General features: G+C 47.7%; 4 non-coding genes and 1 pseudogene across 4 annotated transcripts; all 5 read right to left on the bottom strand.

Moving 5' to 3' along the window:
- Positions 1-4,971: 4,971 nt before the first annotated feature.
- On the bottom strand, positions 4,972-5,162 carry LOC136604183 (U2 spliceosomal RNA). The gene has a single exon (XR_010789728.1). It is a non-coding gene; the product is annotated as a U2 spliceosomal RNA (small nuclear RNA).
- Positions 5,163-10,188: 5,026 nt separating this feature from the next.
- On the bottom strand, positions 10,189-10,324 carry LOC136604186 (U2 spliceosomal RNA; annotated as a pseudogene).
- Positions 10,325-12,935: 2,611 nt separating this feature from the next.
- Positions 12,936-13,126, bottom strand: LOC136604174 (U2 spliceosomal RNA). The gene has a single exon (XR_010789720.1). It is a non-coding gene; the product is annotated as a U2 spliceosomal RNA (small nuclear RNA).
- Positions 13,127-15,741: 2,615 nt separating this feature from the next.
- LOC136604173 (U2 spliceosomal RNA) lies at positions 15,742-15,932 on the bottom strand. The gene has a single exon (XR_010789719.1). It is a non-coding gene; the product is annotated as a U2 spliceosomal RNA (small nuclear RNA).
- A 2,625-nt stretch (positions 15,933-18,557) lies between these two features.
- On the bottom strand, positions 18,558-18,748 carry LOC136604181 (U2 spliceosomal RNA). Its single transcript, XR_010789726.1, has one exon. It is a non-coding gene; the product is annotated as a U2 spliceosomal RNA (small nuclear RNA).
- Between the last annotated feature and the right edge of the window lie 2,402 nt (positions 18,749-21,150).

Genomic DNA, 21,150 nt, shown 5'->3' with positions numbered 1-21,150 from the left:
CTTTCCCTCCACTTTCTATACAAACCTTCATACTGTTTTTTAATATCCTGCCCCTCCAAATGCTTCAGGTTCAACTTCCAGACTCCCTTCCCCCACACAACACCGTTCCCCACCTCCACCCCACATAACAAACATTCGTGGTCAGAGAATAGCGCCATCTCTTGTACATAACTTATTGCAGATACATTCTCTGATAAGAAACAAAAATCAATCTTGGAGTGGACTCCACCCCTGTCCGCATGGTAGGTATTAAGGTGAGGGGATATGCCACACGCCTGCTGGATATCCCTCAAATGAAAATCAGTACACAATTCAAATAAAAGTTTTGCAGACACATCAAAAGCTTTCTTAGAGATATCACAATTCATGTCCCCTATGAGGACGGTGGGTATCCTTCCCTGCATAAATAGCTTAATTTTCTCAAACAGAGCACTTCTCTCCTGTTTTTCTGGAGGTGCGTACACGTTAATGACACGGAACTGTATACCTCTATATAGCAGCACTGCAGAGATGCATCTCCCCGCCTCAATTACTTCGCTACTCTGTAGCGCCAACTCTTTGGAGTTAATTAGTATGCCAACTCCATCGTTCTTATTATATACGCTCCCAGACCACACAGCAGCACCATAAGGCCATTCTGAAGGGCTGATATCGGAGTTAATGCCGCACTCCTGAAGGCAAAACAAATCTGCTTTTTTCTGACACAAAAAACTAAAAATTGCAGCTCTTCTGGCCTTTGATTTAAAAACCCTCACATTCTGGGAGCATATATTCAGAACCATATCTCAGGTGTAAGCTTATAGCAACATATCACAGCTCATGCAAAAAAGAAAGTCATATACTGTATATATATCTTCACACTTAAAGTGGCTAAACCACAAAATACAGGTGATATATGGACTCATGGTGGCTCATTTGATCAGTCCTCGCCACTCTCACCTGAGCACTCAAGGTCCTGCGCCAAAGTCTCAAATGGGTTGCTGACCTCCATTAGAGTCTCTTTGCTTTTAGTGCATCTTCTTTTTTTCGCTGCATTTTTATCAGCCACCTCCACAAACTCCTCCTCGCTGGAAACATTTAGCTCACCTCCACCCTCCCTCTTACTCTGGACTGTCTCAGGAGAGGAAAACTCCTCAATGTTCGCTGAAGGGTTAATAGGGCTGTCCACTTGCTCAACGATCTCCTCCAGCTGCCTGATTACCCCAGCCACCTGCTCTTCAGGAGTAGCACTCCCAACCTGCGGCTTCTGACTCCCAATCTTCCTTTTAATGGTCTCCTCCACCTCTTTAGCTCCCACCTCTGCAGTTTTAGGTTTTTTTGACCCAACAGACTTCTCTTTCTCAGTTGTCTGAGGAGGTTTTGCAGGACTCTCCGCTGCAGTCACCACAGGTTTAAACACAGTAGCAACCTCGTTTGCAACAGCAGGTGTAACACCACTAATGGAAGCCACATTACTGGCAGAAGCCACACGACTGGTGGTAGCCTCACTACTGGTAGCCGCCATGTTGGTTTTAGGCTTCCAGGCACCCCTGGACGGTAAATTCAAAGGGCAGTCTCTACACATGTGGTCATCATCACCACACAAATCACAGCATTTTGGCTTTGGACAATTGCCGGCATGATGTCCAGTCTCCTGACAATTCCTGCAAACCAGGCCACTGGAACAATCCTCTTTAGTGTGTCCAAACTGGTTGCAATTCCTACAAAAGGTGGGTTGTCCCGGGTAATAAAGGTATCCCCGGTTACCTGCGATAGTGAAGTTCGCCGGTGGGTGCGTAACTCCTCCAAGTTTACTGGCGTCCATTCTTAGTCTGACCCAGAATTTGTACTTAGAATTAAAAATCCCAAGTATATTGGTCATTTTCTCTCCACCTCTTACTACGTCACAGTAGCGCTTAAGAAAGTTCACAATCATGTCCTTATCCGTATAAGGATTATAAACATGCAAGATTAAGGGCTTTTCTTGAATGCCAAATAAAGGGATTACCTTTATTCCTTGCAGTAGTGCGGTGTCTTTATGGCTCCTCAACCACTCAAACACGTTTAGGCAGACTGTTTCTCCGCAGAAAGTGACGTCGTATTGTCCAATCCTTGGGAAATCCTGGACACAAAAGATTTCATCCTTGGGAACTCCGATTTCCTCCATAATAATGTCCCGGACAACATACACGACGGTGTTCTTGGTTCCACTTGTACTGTCCACCATAAAACGAATAGTATTCTGGATACCGGCCATCTTCAATACGTCTGTCGATTCCTGGAAACCACAGCAAGACTACTGCCAAGCAGTAAAACGATCACCAAGCCCTCCGGCTAGATCAACTGCACTTGATCGTAGCCAAAAGGCCGAGAAGCGATAACCCGAAATGGGTTTCACCTGTAGCCCGGCCCGCCCAACTCCACTTCCAAGGCTTGAGGCAACACGCTCAGCCAGCACTCTGGGCGCACCCACAATGCACCCAGGCAGCTGGGAGAGCTATTAAAACTTTCCATAGCCCCGCCCCACGCCTTCTCAACCGCGCCCAGCCTCACACCCTCAGTCCTTCCTCTTGCACCGTGCTCACGCATCCTAGGCTTGCAGAGCCTGCTGCTGCTGCTACTGCAGGACTCGTCAGCTCCCTACAAAGGATGGTTAAGCCGGCGATGACACTAGAAGCAAGCACTAGTTTGTCTCTGAAGGTGCGTCGGTCGGTCGGTTGGAGGGATCTCTTCGGCCGGCCGCATTTCCAGTGGGGACGGATGGAAACTTTTAACCTAAAATAAGGGAAATTGGCTTCGGCCCCATAGGGCTTTATTGCCTTCCCCTGGGCCAGCATTAGTAGACCCTAGTAAGGAGAATATTAGAGCGGCATGGTCATCCGAAGAACTTAAAAACATACAGCAGGCCTTTTTTGCCCGCCCGCCATACATACATACATACATAACTACAGATTTTATATTTTTTTTTACATATATACATTATATATACACACACACACACACACACACACACACACACACACACACACACACACACACACAATCTTAAATCTATCTTTAATCTATATCTACAAAATCTGTAATTTAGAAATAATCCATATCTATATTCTACATAATTAATAAAGATAGATAGATAGATAGATAGATAGATAGATAGACTCACTCACATACATGCATACATACATACATACTGTATGCAATTGAGCCAGGTGTTTGGAAGGCTGACGATGTCACTCCTTTGTGATGTCATCAATTTAGAAGCATTAATACCGGGCTTGGCAGCCATTTCAGTCAGTCTCTGCTGCAGCTGGGAGACGGGAGATGGTCTTTATTTCCACCAAGAAGCTGCAGAACTACCGGTAACTGCATCATTTTTATTTTATTCAATATAGGTTTTATTGGTTTCATGGAGGGGGGGAAACTTTTGCCTTATCTCAAAGCAATGTAAAATTAACTTTGACAATGAAACTTAATAAATCAATTTCGAGTTGAACTATATCATGTTTGTCTGTGATATTTTATAAGGTCTACAAACAGGGGAATGAGGGGAGGGTAAGGGGGGGGTAGGTATCTATGACACGGGAGAAAGAAAAAATAAAACAAAAAGGGGGGGGGGGCGGGCTCCGGAATTGTTGTTTCTCTTTACGATTGTGGTTTAAACGTGTTACTCACATGTCCCTGTCTGTAACCACTTGGTAAATAGGGGTGAGCTCCGGGCATCTATCCATATCGCCCAGGTGTGATACAATTTATCATAGCCTGACGGCTCATCTGGAAGCCTCATTCTCTCCATACGCTCTATTTCGTGGATCATTGCTATTTTTAGTGGAGTGCATTTTTTATGCAGCACACAAGGGGGAGACAGCGGCCTACCAAAATCGAGTTGGCTGCTGCTGTGGCTTTCTTTTTTTAAAAAAAAGGTAGGTTCCGTTCTTCCATGGTGAGGAATAGGCAGGGAGGTTCGGTTTTTGCCAGCTGGGGAATGCTTATAGGCAAGGCCTTATCCCTGGTGGTGCGTGTAACGTCAGACCACGTTTTAGACATGCAGCAGCAGCATTCAGTCAGTGGCTGACAAACGAGCTCCATGCAAGTTTACATTAAACAGACACATTTCTTTCTTTACTGTATTGACTGCGGTCTGTAATCGAGCGGTTGAACTGTTTCTGTGTCCATGCATTGAATAAAGCAATACATCCTTGTAAAGTAGGCGTCCGTTCGTTGGAGTTCTTTGCTCCCCGAGTGTTGCTCCATCTCTAAACGTTGGCCTGGATCTTCATGGACGAATACTGCCCATCCCACGTGGAGCGTGTATCTCAGCCCGCGTGGAGTGCTGCAGTCCAATGAGGTATTCCGTGCTACATAGCAAGCCTTGGGCCTGTGTGATTGGGGGTCCGCTGCTGTCTGTCCACTCTGAAGCGCGCATCCGGGGCCGGCCGCTTTTCGACTACCAGCGACTGCAGGTCACACACACAGGCTGGTTGGAATGGCCTAGCATTATCCTGATCCGGAGGTGTAACTTGAAGCTGCGGGGCCCCAGTACAAAGTCTGGAACTGGGCCCCCAAACTATAAAGCGTCATTGATAGCATTGGTTTACAATGTGGGGAAGAGAGACTTTATGGGCCCCCTAGGGCTCCGGGCCCCCTGCACATACACCCATGACCCGAATACGTGGAGCATACAGACGCAGGCTGCCAGGATACGCTGTGCCTGCCCGATGTTTCCAACTTGGCTATTAGCGCAGCGGTAGGTACGAACTATAGAGTGCGGCTGCCATATGAACTGGTGTGTGTGTGTGTGTGTGTTTTGCTTCCAGTTGTACCTGTGCTGTGCACACTCTGGCAGACGCAGCTGCTCAGTGGATACAATGTTGCGAGCAGACGGGCTGAGTGTCAATCAAAGTGCTTGGGTGGTAGCAGCAGCCGCCGCCACAGCTGCGCTGCACCTCTTGCTCGTCGGTTTTGTTTTTCTGCTTTTGGAAACTGCTGTAGGAAAGGGGGTGCACCGGTCCTGGAGGTACTGCAATACCAGGTCAATGCGTGGAGTGGACAGAGCAAGCTCTTTTTCCAGCTCCCTGTTCTAAAAATCCATTTAATATATGGTCCCCAGATAGGGGACGTATCAGATATTAAACTGATAAGAACAGATTTTTTTTTTTTTTTTTTTTTTAAACCTGAAAGGCTTTATTTACACAACACAAAAACACTTCATCACATCAAATACAACTTAAAGACATGTCAAACTCCTGACAAATCAACTAATTCAATCCATTTTTTGACTTTCCATATCCCCTCCGCATCCACCCCCCCTTTGCTTTTGTCCCACAAATAAATAAAGTATAATTTCCCCAGCACCATTCTCACACTGTCCCTAACACTCAGATCCTTCCGCTTAAACACATACACATTCCTTACATCCCACAACACTTCCTTCACACACGCCATAAACAGCCACAACAACCTCTGCCTCACACAATCACTCACACCAAACCCGAACATAACCAACCCATAATTAATGAACGTGGCCCCTGTTATTTCCTTGCACAGAGGGCCGAGTCTCCGTAATACATTCTGTGCATAGCCGCAGTTCCAAAAAACGTGCATCACACTCTCACATCCACCGCACCCCTCTCTCGGACACCTTTCATCCCTCACCAAGCCTCTCACACGCTGAAACTCTCGTACCGGTAACACACCATGCAGACTCTGCCATACTACCTCACTCTGCTTATTACTCATCCCATCCATTCGCACCTTCTTCCACACGCTCTCCACATCCGCTCCTCGCACAGAATTGATATCACACACCACATCCTTACTCTCAATCATTCTCTGGACCATCCGCTTATTCTTCAACACGCTCACCTCACACTCACTCAACTCAAACTTCACTACAAAACTCACAACCCATTCATACCACTTGGGACTCTCAAACGCCACTGGCTTACGTAAATCATACTCACACCACTTCATCCGCACACACAGTCTCCCAGCTAAGTACCTCATCATGCACGCACCTTTCGAATCTTTCTGGACCAGCACCAATAAGTAAACTATGATGTTACACCCAAAATAGACTTCTAGGTTGGGGAAGCCCACTCCCCCCTTCCTCCAGCTCTTTATAACCTCCTCTCTCCTCAGCCGCTCCATCCTAGACCTCCAGAAAAAGGTGAAAATGATCCTATTCAGACCCCTGAGGGTCATGTAGTCTGGTGGAAAAACCATGGCTATATATAGAAAAATTGGCAAAATCACGCTCTTTATTACCAGGGTCTTACCTATAAAGGTAAGACTCCGCAGCCTCCAAAAATTCAAGCGGCTTTCCACCTTTCGTTTTGCCTCCTGCCAGCTCTCTTTTCCATCCAGGTTGCTATCAAAGCTGATCCCCAAAATCTTAATGGCACCATTCACTCCATTTATACCTGCATCCGCACTCAGCACAGCCTCACCAAACACCTTACATTCACTCTTGTCCCAATTCACTCGGAAGGCAGACGCACCGCAAAACACGGACACCAACAGTCTCACCCTCCTCACAGCACACTCAGACTCACACATCACACACACATCATCCATATAAGCACTCACCTTCCATTCTCTCCCATTGCTGCCAGGAATATGGATCCCCCGCACCACCTTATCTTTTCTGATCATGCAGAGCAAAGGCTCCATGGCACAAATAAACGCCACTGGTGACAACGGACACCCCTGACGCACTCCAGACTTCACATTCACTCTCCTTCCAACCTTCCCATTCACCAACATTCTGCTAAAGATACTTTCATACAAACTCCTCACTCTGCACACAAACTCAGCTGGAAATCCCATTCGCAACAACACACGAAACAAAAACCCATGCGACAACCTGTCATACGCCTTCTCAAAATCCACACTCACCACATACACATTCTTCTTTCGCTTCTTGCAGTCCCACAACACATCCCTCATCAGACACAAACTCTCATGCACACGTCTGCCAGGCACCGCACAATACTGATCCTCACTCACCACACACTCCACCACGTCACGCATACGGTTGGCGATTATCTTGGCATAGATTTTATAATCACTATTCAGTAGTGTAATAGGACGCCAGTTCTTTAGATGTTTCAGATCCCCCTTCTTTGGGATCAGCACAACCACACCCTCACGCATACTATCAGCCATCTCCGCATTCATCCACATGTACTTGCACACCTCACACAAATCCTTGCCCACCACATTCCACAACATTCGGTAGAACTCTACCGGTAGTCCATCTGCCCCGGGTGTCTTGTTTAATGCTAGGCTTTGCATCACCTCAAAAACTTCATTTGTGGTCACCTCCCGCATAATGGATGCTCGCTCCACCTCCCCGAGCCTACCCTCTACCTCACTCAGAACCTCACTCTCCAGACATTCATCCCTCCACTTATCCGCATACAACTCCTCATAGAACCCCGCAATCACCTCATGCACCCCCTCCCCCCTCACCTCACACTCATCCTCATTCACCACACACTCAAAAGTTGGTTTCTTGGCAAAAGCTTTCTTAAAAAAGAAACGTGTGCATTTTTCGTCATGCTCCATCTTGTCTGCTTTAGCTCTATATATAATGCTCCTGCCTTTCTGAGTCAGGTAGTTATTTATGTCCCTCTTAGTCTGTATTATGTCCTGCTGGACCTCCATACCATTCTCACGGAGCTTTAAAAGGAAGCACAGACGGGCACTGAGCCTTATGTACTCCTTCCTTTTCTCTTTTGCTCTTTTGTAACCTGCAGACTTAAAGAAAACTTTTGTTTTTCTTTTAACCCATTCCCACCACGCCAAGATGTTAGGGAAATCCACCTTTCTCCTACTCCACTGTTTGTATTCACATTCATACTGCACTCTCACATCCTCACACTCCAGATGACTTACATTTAACTTCCATACGCCCCTCCCACACACAACACTCTCCCTAACCACAAGCTCACATAACACACTCTCATGATCAGAAAACAAAACCGGTTTTTGCTTGTAACTAATGGCGGTAAAATCATGTGATATAAAACAAAAATCCAGGCGGGAGTGAATACCCCCCCTGTCTGCATGATACGTAGGCATAAATGGTGAAATATTGCATAAAACCTGTACATCCTGTAAATGAAAATCTGTAATAATTTCAACTAAGGTTTTCCCCGATATGTCCAGGGGAAACTTTGTTACATCACAGTTCATATCCCCAACTAATATGACGGGCATCCTGCCCTGCATAAAGAACTTAATCTTGTCAAACAAGGCTTTGCGCTCACTCTTACCTGTGGGCGCATACACATTAATAATACGCAACTTTACGTTCTTATATAGTACTGTGGCTGAGACGCATCTCCCCACCTCTATCACTTCATGACTCAGTAGCTCTATATTCCTGGTATTTATCAGGATCGCTACTCCATCGTTTTTGTTTGATCCACTCCCAGACCATATGGCTCCTCCGTGGGGCCACTCACCAGGGCCAACCTCACTGCTTATACCACATTCCTGTAGACATATTATGGACGCACTTTCTTGCCTTAGCAGGCTCAATATGGCTGCTCTCCTGGTCTTACTTTGGAAAGCACGCACGTTCTGGGAGTGGATCAATAGGGACATAACTTTATACAAACATACATAAACATAGAGTCAAGGCATAGGGTTCATGGCATCAAAGCGCCTAACATAACCCCATATGGTCGCCTTCATCTGGCGCCAGCGCTTCAAAGGGGTTGCTGGTTTCCATCGCCTCATTTCCACCCTCCTCATTACGTCTTTTTTTTGCAGCTTTTCTATCTGCCACTTCGGCAAACTCCTCCTCACTGTCACTGATTTGAAACCCACCACCCTCCCTGTGACACAAAACCGTCTCTGGCGAGGAAAAGCTGCCGATGATCCCAGACGGTCGGATGGGGCTGTCCACCTCCTCTATTATTTCTTCCAGGTGGCGGATGACCTCCGACACCTGGGCTTCCGCTGCCGCACTCAAATCCACACCTATAGCTTTCTGGCTTTCAACCTTTCTTTTAATGTTCTGGCCAGGCATGGTCTTTGCAGGGGTAGGCGATGCAGAAGTAGTAGCAGCCGCAGCGGGCTTTACAGAAGCGGGAACGGCAACAGGGGCAACAACAGCAGCCGCAGCAGACGGTGCGGTGACAACAGCCGCGGCAGGCGGCACTACAACAGAAGGCGGTGCTTTAACAGCAGCTGCGACCGAAGATGCAGCAACAGCAGGTGGCACAACAACAGGGTTAATGCCTGCGGCAGATGGCTCAGAAGTAACAGCCGGTGGTCCAGAAGCAGGGACACTTGAAATAGGAGTCATAGCCACATCATTAGTTTTTGCAGAGGCTGGTTTTGGGGCAGCAGCCGCAGCACTCACAGCAGGTGTGCAACGAGCCTTAGCAGCACCTGTGGCTGCCGCGCCCCCAACAGCCGCACCCAAAGTAACTGTCTCTGGCTTGCCTGCAGCACAGTCTGCATAAGTCCTCCTCCAGAAGTCTCTGGGGCGGTCGGCCCCCGGACAGTCCTTACAAATGTGCTCCTCGGATCCGCAAAGGTCGCACCGTCTGGGCTTTGGGCAACCGCCCGCATGGTGCCCCTCGCCCTGGCAATTCCGGCAGACTTGCCCCTTAGTACACTCGTCTTTTATGTGTCCGAATTGACCACAGTTTCTACAATAGCGGGGCTGTCCAGGGTACGTCAGATACCCGCGGTTTCCGGCAATAGAAAAGTTCGCGGGTGGGTGCATCACCCCCCCCAACCGATTTGGGTCCATCCTGAACCGGACAAAGAATTTATACTTGCAGTTAAAAATATCAAGAATGTTTTTTTGCTTGTCACCACCACGCACATTCTCGCAATATCGCCTCAGAAAGCTTTCTATTAGCGCCACGTCGGTGTACGGGTTGTACACGTGTACAATAACAGGCTTTTCTTGTATGCCGAACAAAGGCGTAATCCTCACCCCCTTCAGGAGGTCACTGTCCTTAAGGGCACGTAGCCGTTCGTATGCATTCAAACAATCATATTCTTCGCAGAATGTAACGTCATACTGGCCTTGTTTTGTAAAGTCCTGGACGCTGTAGATTAAAGCCTTTGTCACGCCACATTTCTCCATAAGGACATCCCGTACGATATAAACCAAGCCGTTCCTCGTCCTGTCGGTAGGGTCCACGTCAAAGCGGATGGTGTTGCGGATTCCAGCCATCGTCAACGAAAGAATCTGTCGGTTATGAAACCACAGAGGAAATTCTGCTTCAGCAGTAGGGCCTGGGCCGAACCCAGCTCACTCACAACCTTCCAGCCAGACCAAGTACTACACTTGATCTTAGCCAAAAGGCCGAGAAGCGATAACCCGAAATGGGTTTCACCTGTAGCCCGGCCCGCCCAACTCCACTTCCAAGGCTTGAGGCAACACGCTCAGCCAGCACTCTGGGCGCACCCACAATGCACCCAGGCAGCTGGGAGAGCTATTAAAACTTTCCATAGCCCCGCCCCACGCCTTCTCAACCGCGCCCAGCCTCACACCCTCAGTCCTTCCTCTTGCACCGTGCTCACGCATCCTAGGCTTGCAGAGCCTGCTGCTGCTGCTACTGCAGGACTCGTCAGCTCCCTACAAAGGATGGTTAAGCCGGCGATGACACTAGAAGCAAGCACTAGTTTGTCTCTGAAGGTGCGTCGGTCGGTCGGTTGGAGGGATCTCTTCGGCCGGCCGCATTTCCAGTGGGGACGGATGGAAACTTTTAACCTAAAATAAGGGAAATTGGCTTCGGCCCCATAGGGCTTTATTGCCTTCCCCTGGGCCAGCATTAGTAGACCCTAGTAAGGAGAATATTAGAGCGGCATGGTCATCCGAAGAACTTAAAAACATACAGCAGGCCTTTTTTGCCCGCCCGCCATACATACATACATACATAACTACAGATTTTATATTTTTTTTTACATATATACATTATATATACACACACACACACACACACACACACACACACACACACACACACACACACACACAATCTTAAATCTATCTTTAATCTATATCTACAAAATCTGTAATTTAGAAATAATCCATATCTATATTCTACATAATTAATAAAGATAGATAGATAGATAGATAGATAGATAGACTCACTCACATACATGCATACATACATACATACTGTATGCAATTGAGCCAGGTGTTTGGAAGGCTGACGATGTCACTCCTTTGTGATGTCATCAATTTAGAAGCATTAATACCGGGCTTGGCAGCCATTTCAGTCAGTCTCTGCTGCAGCTGGGAGACGGGAGATGGTCTTTATTTCCACCAAGAAGCTGCAGAACTACCGGTAACTGCATCATTTTTATTTTATTCAATATAGGTTTTATTGGTTTCATGGAGGGGGGGAAACTTTTGCCTTATCTCAAAGCAATGTAAAATTAACTTTGACAATGAAACTTAATAAATCAATTTCGAGTTGAACTATATCATGTTTGTCTGTGATATTTTATAAGGTCTACAAACAGGGGAATGAGGGGAGGGTAAGGGGGGGGTAGGTATCTATGACACGGGAGAAAGAAAAAATAAAACAAAAAGGGGGGGGGGGCGGGCTCCGGAATTGTTGTTTCTCTTTACGATTGTGGTTTAAACGTGTTACTCACATGTCCCTGTCTGTAACCACTTGGTAAATAGGGGTGAGCTCCGGGCATCTATCCATATCGCCCAGGTGTGATACAATTTATCATAGCCTGACGGCTCATCTGGAAGCCTCATTCTCTCCATACGCTCTATTTCGTGGATCATTGCTATTTTTAGTGGAGTGCATTTTTTATGCAGCACACAAGGGGGAGACAGCGGCCTACCAAAATCGAGTTGGCTGCTGCTGTGGCTTTCTTTTTTTAAAAAAAAGGTAGGTTCCGTTCTTCCATGGTGAGGAATAGGCAGGGAGGTTCGGTTTTTGCCAGCTGGGGAATGCTTATAGGCAAGGCCTTATCCCTGGTGGTGCGTGTAACGTCAGACCACGTTTTAGACATGCAGCAGCAGCATTCAGTCAGTGGCTGACAAACGAGCTCCATGCAAGTTTACATTAAACAGACACATTTCTTTCTTTACTGTATTGACTGCGGTCTGTAATCGAGCGGTTGAACTGTTTCTGTGTCCATGCATTGAATAAAGCAATACATCCTTGTAAAGTAGGCGTCCGTTCGTTGGAGTTCTTTGCTCCCCGAGTGTTGCTCCATCTCTAAACGTTGGCCTGGATCTTCATGGACGAATACTGCCCATCCCACGTGGAGCGTGTATCTCAGCCCGCGTGGAGTGCTGCAGTCCAATGAGGTATTCCGTGCTACATAGCAAGCCTTGGGCCTGTGTGATTGGGGGTCCGCTGCTGTCTGTCCACTCTGAAGCGCGCATCCGGGGCCGGCCGCTTTTCGACTACCAGCGACTGCAGGTCACACACACAGGCTGGTTGGAATGGCCTAGCATTATCCTGATCCGGAGGTGTAACTTGAAGCTGCGGGGCCCCAGTACAAAGTCTGGAACTGGGCCCCCAAACTATAAAGCGTCATTGATAGCATTGGTTTACAATGTGGGGAAGAGAGACTTTATGGGCCCCCTAGGGCTCCGGGCCCCCTGCACATACACCCATGACCCGAATACGTGGAGCATACAGACGCAGGCTGCCAGGATACGCTGTGCCTGCCCGATGTTTCCAACTTGGCTATTAGCGCAGCGGTAGGTACGAACTATAGAGTGCGGCTGCCATATGAACTGGTGTGTGTGTGTGTGTGTGTGTTTTGCTTCCAGTTGTACCTGTGCTGTGCACACTCTGGCAGACGCAGCTGCTCAGTGGATACAATGTTGCGAGCAGACGGGCTGAGTGTCAATCAAAGTGCTTGGGTGGTAGCAGCAGCCGCCGCCACAGCTGCGCTGCACCTCTTGCTCGTCGGTTTTGTTTTTCTGCTTTTGGAAACTGCTGTAGGAAAGGGGGTGCACCGGTCCTGGAGGTACTGCAATACCAGGTCAATGCGTGGAGTGGACAGAGCAAGCTCTTTTTCCAGCTCCCTGTTCTAAAAATCCATTTAATATATGGTCCCCAGATAGGGGACGTATCAGATATTAAACTGATAAGAACAGATACTACACTTGATCTTAGCCAAAAGGCCGAGAAGCGATAACCCGAAATGGGTTTCACCTGTAGCCCGGCCCGCCCAACTCCACTTCCAAGGCTTGAGGCAACACGCTCAGCCAGCACTCTGGGCGCACCCACAATGCACCCAGGCAGCTGGGAGAGCTATTAAAACTTTCCATAGCCCCGCCCCACGCCTTCTCAACCGCGCCCAGCCTCACACCCTCAGTCCTTCCTCTTGCACCGTGCTCACGCATCCTAGGCTTGCAGAGCCTGCTGCTGCTGCTACTGCAGGACTCGTCAGCTCCCTACAAAGGATGGTTAAGCCGGCGATGACACTAGAAGCAAGCACTAGTTTGTCTCTGAAGGTGCGTCGGTCGGTCGGTTGGAGGGATCTCTTCGGCCGGCCGCATTTCCAGTGGGGACGGATGGAAACTTTTAACCTAAAATAAGGGAAATTGGCTTCGGCCCCATAGGGCTTTATTGCCTTCCCCTGGGCCAGCATTAGTAGACCCTAGTAAGGAGAATATTAGAGCGGCATGGTCATCCGAAGAACTTAAAAACATACAGCAGGCCTTTTTTGCCCGCCCGCCATACATACATACATACATAACTACAGATTTTATATTTTTTTTTACATATATACATTATATATACACACACACACACACACACACACACACACACACACACACACACACACACACAATCTTAAATCTATCTTTAATCTATATCTACAAAATCTGTAATTTAGAAATAATCCATATCTATATTCTACATAATTAATAAAGATAGATAGATAGATAGATAGATAGATAGATAGATAGACTCACTCACATACATGCATACATACATACATACTGTATGCAATTGAGCCAGGTGTTTGGAAGGCTGACGATGTCACTCCTTTGTGATGTCATCAATTTAGAAGCATTAATACCGGGCTTGGCAGCCATTTCAGTCAGTCTCTGCTGCAGCTGGGAGACGGGAGATGGTCTTTATTTCCACCAAGAAGCTGCAGAACTACCGGTAACTGCATCATTTTTATTTTATTCAATATAGGTTTTATTGGTTTCATGGAGGGGGGGAAACTTTTGCCTTATCTCAAAGCAATGTAAAATTAACTTTGACAATGAAACTTAATAAATCAATTTCGAGTTGAACTATATCATGTTTGTCTGTGATATTTTATAAGGTCTACAAACAGGGGAATGAGGGGAGGGTAAGGGGGGGGTAGGTATCTATGACACGGGAGAAAGAAAAAATAAAACAAAAAGGGGGGGGGGGCGGGCTCCGGAATTGTTGTTTCTCTTTACGATTGTGGTTTAAACGTGTTACTCACATGTCCCTGTCTGTAACCACTTGGTAAATAGGGGTGAGCTCCGGGCATCTATCCATATCGCCCAGGTGTGATACAATTTATCATAGCCTGACGGCTCATCTGGAAGCCTCATTCTCTCCATACGCTCTATTTCGTGGATCATTGCTATTTTTAGTGGAGTGCATTTTTTATGCAGCACACAAGGGGGAGACAGCGGCCTACCAAAATCGAGTTGGCTGCTGCTGTGGCTTTCTTTTTTTAAAAAAAAGGTAGGTTCCGTTCTTCCATGGTGAGGAATAGGCAGGGAGGTTCGGTTTTTGCCAGCTGGGGAATGCTTATAGGCAAGGCCTTATCCCTGGTGGTGCGTGTAACGTCAGACCACGTTTTAGACATGCAGCAGCAGCATTCAGTCAGTGGCTGACAAACGAGCTCCATGCAAGTTTACATTAAACAGACACATTTCTTTCTTTACTGTATTGACTGCGGTCTGTAATCGAGCGGTTGAACTGTTTCTGTGTCCATGCATTGAATAAAGCAATACATCCTTGTAAAGTAGGCGTCCGTTCGTTGGAGTTCTTTGCTCCCCGAGTGTTGCTCCATCTCTAAACGTTGGCCTGGATCTTCATGGACGAATACTGCCCATCCCACGTGGAGCGTGTATCTCAGCCCGCGTGGAGTGCTGCAGTCCAATGAGGTATTCCGTGCTACATAGCAAGCCTTGGGCCTGTGTGATTGGGGGTCCGCTGCTGTCTGTCCACTCTGAAGCGCGCATCCGGGGCCGGCCGCTTTTCGACTACCAGCGACTGCAGGTCACACACACAGGCTGGTTGGAATGGCCTAGCATTATCCTGATCCGGAGGTGTAACTTGAAGCTGCGGGGCCCCAGTACAAAGTCTGGAACTGGGCCCCCAAACTATAAAGCGTCATTGATAGCATTGGTTTACAATGTGGGGAAGAGAGACTTTATGGGCCCCCTAGGGCTCCGGGCCCCCTGCACATACACCCATGACCCGAATACGTGGAGCATACAGACGCAGGCTGCCAGGATACGCTGTGCCTGCCCGATGTTTCCAACTTGGCTATTAGCGCAGCGGTAGGTACGAACTATAGAGTGCGGCTGCCATATGAACTGGTGTGTGTGTGTGTGTGTGTTTTGCTTCCAGTTGTACCTGTGCTGTGCACACTCTGGCAGACGCAGCTGCTCAGTGGATACAATGTTGCGAGCAGACGGGCTGAGTGTCAATCAAAGTGCTTGGGTGGTAGCAGCAGCCGCCGCCACAGCTGCGCTGCACCTCTTGCTCGTCGGTTTTGTTTTTCTGCTTTTGGAAACTGCTGTAGGAAAGGGGGTGCACCGGTCCTGGAGGTACTGCAATACCAGGTCAATGCGTGGAGTGGACAGAGCAAGCTCTTTTTCCAGCTCCCTGTTCTAAAAATCCATTTAATATATGGTCCCCAGATAGGGGACGTATCAGATATTAAACTGATAAGAACAGATACTACACTTGATCTTAGCCAAAAGGCCGAGAAGCGATAACCCGAAATGGGTTTCACCTGTAGCCCGGCCCGCCCAACTCCACTTCCAAGGCTTGAGGCAACACGCTCAGCCAGCACTCTGGGCGCACCCACAATGCACCCAGGCAGCTGGGAGAGCTATTAAAACTTTCCATAGCCCCGCCCCACGCCTTCTCAACCGCGCCCAGCCTCACACCCTCAGTCCTTCCTCTTGCACCGTGCTCACGCATCCTAGGCTTGCAGAGCCTGCTGCTGCTGCTACTGCAGGACTCGTCAGCTCCCTACAAAGGATGGTTAAGCCGGCGATGACACTAGAAGCAAGCACTAGTTTGTCTCTGAAGGTGCGTCGGTCGGTCGGTTGGAGGGATCTCTTCGGCCGGCCGCATTTCCAGTGGGGACGGATGGAAACTTTTTACCTAAAATAAGGGAAATTGGCTTCGGCCCCATAGGGCTTTATTGCCTTCCCCTGGGCCAGCATTAGTAGACCCTAGTAAGGAGAATATTAGAGCGGCATGGTCATCCGAAGAACTTAAAAACATACAGCAGGCCTTTTTTGCCCGCCCGCCATACATACATACATACATAACTACAGATTTTATATTTTTTTTTACATATATACATTATATATACACACACACACACACACACACACACACACACACACACACACACACACACACACACACACACAATCTTAAATCTATCTTTAATCTATATCTACAAAATCTGTAATTTAGAAATAATCCATATCTATATTCTACATAATTAATAAAGATAGATAGATAGATAGATAGATAGATAGATAGATAGACTCACTCACATACATGCATACATACATACATACTGTATGCAATTGAGCCAGGTGTTTGGAAGGCTGACGATGTCACTCCTTTGTGATGTCATCAATTTAGAAGCATTAATACCGGGCTTGGCAGCCATTTCAGTCAGTCTCTGCTGCAGCTGGGAGACGGGAGATGGTCTTTATTTCCACCAAGAAGCTGCAGAACTACCGGTAACTGCATCATTTTTATTTTATTCAATATAGGTTTTATTGGTTTCATGGAGGGGGGGAAACTTTTGCCTTATCTCAAAGCAATGTAAAATTAACTTTGACAATGAAACTTAATAAATCAATTTCGAGTTGAACTATATCATGTTTGTCTGTGATATTTTATAAGGTCTACAAACAGGGGAATGAGGGGAGGGTAAGGGGGGGGTAGGTATCTATGACACGGGAGAAAGAAAAAATAAAACAAAAAGGGGGGGGGGGCGGGCTCCGGAATTGTTGTTTCTCTTTACGATTGTGGTTTAAACGTGTTACTCACATGTCCCTGTCTGTAACCACTTGGTAAATAGGGGTGAGCTCCGGGCATCTATCCATATCGCCCAGGTGTGATACAATTTATCATAGCCTGACGGCTCATCTGGAAGCCTCATTCTCTCCATACGCTCTATTTCGTGGATCATTGCTATTTTTAGTGGAGTGCATTTTTTATGCAGCACACAAGGGGGAGACAGCGGCCTACCAAAATCGAGTTGGCTGCTGCTGTGGCTTTCTTTTTTTAAAAAAAAGGTAGGTTCCGTTCTTCCATGGTGAGGAATAGGCAGGGAGGTTCGGTTTTTGCCAGCTGGGGAATGCTTATAGGCAAGGCCTTATCCCTGGTGGTGCGTGTAACGTCAGACCACGTTTTAGACATGCAGCAGCAGCATTCAGTCAGTGGCTGACAAACGAGCTCCATGCAAGTTTACATTAAACAGACACATTTCTTTCTTTACTGTATTGACTGCGGTCTGTAATCGAGCGGTTGAACTGTTTCTGTGTCCATGCATTGAATAAAGCAATACATCCTTGTAAAGTAGGCGTCCGTTCGTTGGAGTTCTTTGCTCCCCGAGTGTTGCTCCATCTCTAAACGTTGGCCTGGATCTTCATGGACGAATACTGCCCATCCCACGTGGAGCGTGTATCTCAGCCCGCGTGGAGTGCTGCAGTCCAATGAGGTATTCCGTGCTACATAGCAAGCCTTGGGCCTGTGTGATTGGGGGTCCGCTGCTGTCTGTCCACTCTGAAGCGCGCATCCGGGGCCGGCCGCTTTTCGACTACCAGCGACTGCAGGTCACACACACAGGCTGGTTGGAATGGCCTAGCATTATCCTGATCCGGAGGTGTAACTTGAAGCTGCGGGGCCCCAGTACAAAGTCTGGAACTGGGCCCCCAAACTATAAAGCGTCATTGATAGCATTGGTTTACAATGTGGGGAAGAGAGACTTTATGGGCCCCCTAGGGCTCCGGGCCCCCTGCACATACACCCATGACCCGAATACGTGGAGCATACAGACGCAGGCTGCCAGGATACGCTGTGCCTGCCCGATGTTTCCAACTTGGCTATTAGCGCAGCGGTAGGTACGAACTATAGAGTGCGGCTGCCATATGAACTGGTGTGTGTGTGTGTGTGTGTTTTGCTTCCAGTTGTACCTGTGCTGTGCACACTCTGGCAGACGCAGCTGCTCAGTGGATACAATGTTGCGAGCAGACGGGCTGAGTGTCAATCAAAGTGCTTGGGTGGTAGCAGCAGCCGCCGCCACAGCTGCGCTGCACCTCTTGCTCGTCGGTTTTGTTTTTCTGCTTTTGGAAACTGCTGTAGGAAAGGGGGTGCACCGGTCCTGGAGGTACTGCAATACCAGGTCAATGCGTGGAGTGGACAGAGCAAGCTCTTTTTCCAGCACCCTGTTCTAAAAATCCATTTAATATATGGTCCCCAGATAGGGGACGTATCAGATATTAAACTGATAAGAACAGATACTACACTTGATCTTAGCCAAAAGGCCGAGAAGCGATAACCCGAAATGGGTTTCACCTGTAGCCCGGCCCGCCCAACTCCACTTCCAAGGCTTGAGGCAACACGCTCAGCCAGCACTCTGGGCGCACCCACAATGCACCCAGGCAGCTGGGAGAGCTATTAAAACTTTCCATAGCCCCGCCCCACGCCTTCTCAACCGCGCCCAGCCTCACACCCTCAGTCCTTCCTCTTGCACCGTGCTCACGCATCCTAGGCTTGCAGAGCCTGCTGCTGCTGCTACTGCAGGACTCGTCAGCTCCCTACAAAGGATGGTTAAGCCGGCGATGACACTAGAAGCAAGCACTAGTTTGTCTCTGAAGGTGCGTCGGTCGGTCGGTTGGAGGGATCTCTTCGGCCGGCCGCATTTCCAGTGGGGACGGATGGAAACTTTTAACCTAAAATAAGGGAAATTGGCTTCGGCCCCATAGGGCTTTATTGCCTTCCCCTGGGCCAGCATTAGTAGACCCTAGTAAGGAGAATATTAGAGCGGCATGGTCATCCGAAGAACTTAAAAACATACAGCAGGCCTTTTTTGCCCGCCCGCCATACATACATACATACATAACTACAGATTTTATATTTTTTTTTACATATATACATTATATATACACACACACACACACACACACACACACACACACACACACACACACACAATCTTAAATCTATCTTTAATCTATATCTACAAAATCTGTAATTTAGAAATAATCCATATCTATATTCTACATAATTAATAAAGATAGATAGATAGATAGATAGATAGACTCACTCACATACATGCATACATACATACATACTGTATGCAATTGAGCCAGGTGTTTGGAAGGCTGACGATGTCACTCCTTTGTGATGTCATCAATTTAGAAGCATTAATACCGGGCTTGGCAGCCATTTCAGTCAGTCTCTGCTGCAGCTGGGAGACGGGAGATGGTCTTTATTTCCACCAAGAAGCTGCAGAACTACCGGTAACTGCATCATTTTTATTTTATTCAATATAGGTTTTATTGGTTTCATGGAGGGGGGGAAACTTTTGCCTTATCTCAAAGCAATGTAAAATTAACTTTGACAATGAAACTTAATAAATCAATTTCGAGTTGAACTATATCATGTTTGTCTGTGATATTTTATAAGGTCTACAAACAGGGGAATGAGGGGAGGGTAAGGGGGGGGTAGGTATCTATGACACGGGAGAAAGAAAAAATAAAACAAAAAGGGGGGGGGGGCGGGCTCCGGAATTGTTGTTTCTCTTTACGATTGTGGTTTAAACGTGTTACTCACATGTCCCTGTCTGTAACCACTTGGTAAATAGGGGTGAGCTCCGGGCATCTATCCATATCGCCCAGGTGTGATACAATTTATCATAGCCTGACGGCTCATCTGGAAGCCTCATTCTCTCCATACGCTCTATTTCGTGGATCATTGCTATTTTTAGTGGAGTGCATTTTTTATGCAGCACACAAGGGGGAGACAGCGGCCTACCAAAATCGAGTTGGCTGCTGCTGTGGCTTTCTTTTTTTAAAAAAAAGGTAGGTTCCGTTCTTCCATGGTGAGGAATAGGCAGGGAGGTTCGGTTTTTGCCAGCTGGGGAATGCTTATAGGCAAGGCCTTATCCCTGGTGGTGCGTGTAACGTCAGACCACGTTTTAGACATGCAGCAGCAGCATTCAGTCAGTGGCTGACAAACGAGCTCCATGCAAGTTTACATTAAACAGACACATTTCTTTCTTTACTGTATTGACTGCGGTCTGTAATCGAGCGGTTGAACTGTTTCTGTGTCCATGCATTGAATAAAGCAATACATCCTTGTAAAGTAGGCGTCCGTTCGTTGGAGTTCTTTGCTCCCCGAGTGTTGCTCCATCTCTAAACGTTGGCCTGGATCTTCATGGACGAATACTGCCCATCCCACGTGGAGCGTGTATCTCAGCCCGCGTGGAGTGCTGCAGTCCAATGAGGTATTCCGTGCTACATAGCAAGCCTTGGGCCTGTGTGATTGGGGGTCCGCTGCTGTCTGTCCACTCTGAAGCGCGCATCCGGGGCCGGCCGCTTTTCGACTACCAGCGACTGCAGGTCACACACACAGGCTGGTTGGAATGGCCTAGCATTATCCTGATCCGGAGGTGTAACTTGAAGCTGCGGGGCCCCAGTACAAAGTCTGGAACTGGGCCCCCAAACTATAAAGCGTCATTGATAGCATTGGTTTACAATGTGGGGAAGAGAGACTTTATGGGCCCCCTAGGGCTCCGGGCCCCCTGCACATACACCCATGACCCGAATACGTGGAGCATACAGACGCAGGCTGCCAGGATACGCTGTGCCTGCCCGATGTTTCCAACTTGGCTATTAGCGCAGCGGTAGGTACGAACTATAGAGTGCGGCTGCCATATGAACTGGTGTGTGTGTGT

This window comes from Eleutherodactylus coqui, unplaced genomic scaffold (assembly GCF_035609145.1).
Source record: "Eleutherodactylus coqui strain aEleCoq1 unplaced genomic scaffold, aEleCoq1.hap1 HAP1_SCAFFOLD_320, whole genome shotgun sequence".
Classification (NCBI taxonomy): Eukaryota; Metazoa; Chordata; class Amphibia; order Anura; family Eleutherodactylidae; genus Eleutherodactylus; species Eleutherodactylus coqui.
This window is presented reverse-complemented; position numbering and strand designations above follow the sequence as displayed.